Below are 690 nucleotides of genomic sequence, written 5' to 3'. Positions count from 1 at the left end.
TATTAATAATATATTTAATTTATAAATATATTATATAGCCAAAACCACATGTTTATAAAAATATATAAAAGTAAAAACTGAGATTATTAATTATTCGCACTTGGCGCAAACCTCTTGATATCATTACTTTTATAGAGAGTATAAAATTGTCTTGTATTTTTCTATAGAGTATTCGCGGGAGTATAATTGATCTGAATAAGGTTGTTTTAATATTTTTCTAAATATCTTTTAACTGAGCTTTTGTTATAATTTATTTATGATTTTTTGTAAAGACAAATAATACTAAGGTGCATGCACTTGGCTTCTTTTTTTAATTTTTTTTTAATTTTCTTTTTATATCATTTTTTTTTACAAAATAATATTAATTATTGAAAATGAGTTTTTTTATTAATAACTTTATACATTGAACTTGGACATTGTAAATATTTAGGTATACATAAAAAGCAGATTCTTTAAATTTTATTTCAGAATAATTTATTTTTATAAAAAAATGTCTGTCTCTCTCTCTCTCTCATTATTTATTTCTTATTATTTTATTTACATTATCAAATTTAATTTTACTATATTTTATTTATTTTTTATTATTTATTAATTATTTTGTTATTTATATTTCGACGTCTATACAGCCTATTTAATTTAATAAATTATATATATATTAAGTCGGTAAATTGGTAATCGTAATATATATCT

The sequence above is a fragment of the Odontomachus brunneus genome, unplaced genomic scaffold (genome assembly GCF_010583005.1).
Source record: "Odontomachus brunneus isolate Ranch 3 - 2012 unplaced genomic scaffold, Obru_v1 Obru_scaffold_155, whole genome shotgun sequence".
In the NCBI taxonomy this organism is placed as follows: domain Eukaryota; kingdom Metazoa; phylum Arthropoda; class Insecta; order Hymenoptera; family Formicidae; genus Odontomachus; species Odontomachus brunneus.
The sequence above is the reverse complement of the archived record's forward strand: the minus strand, read 5'-3'. Positions refer to the sequence as shown.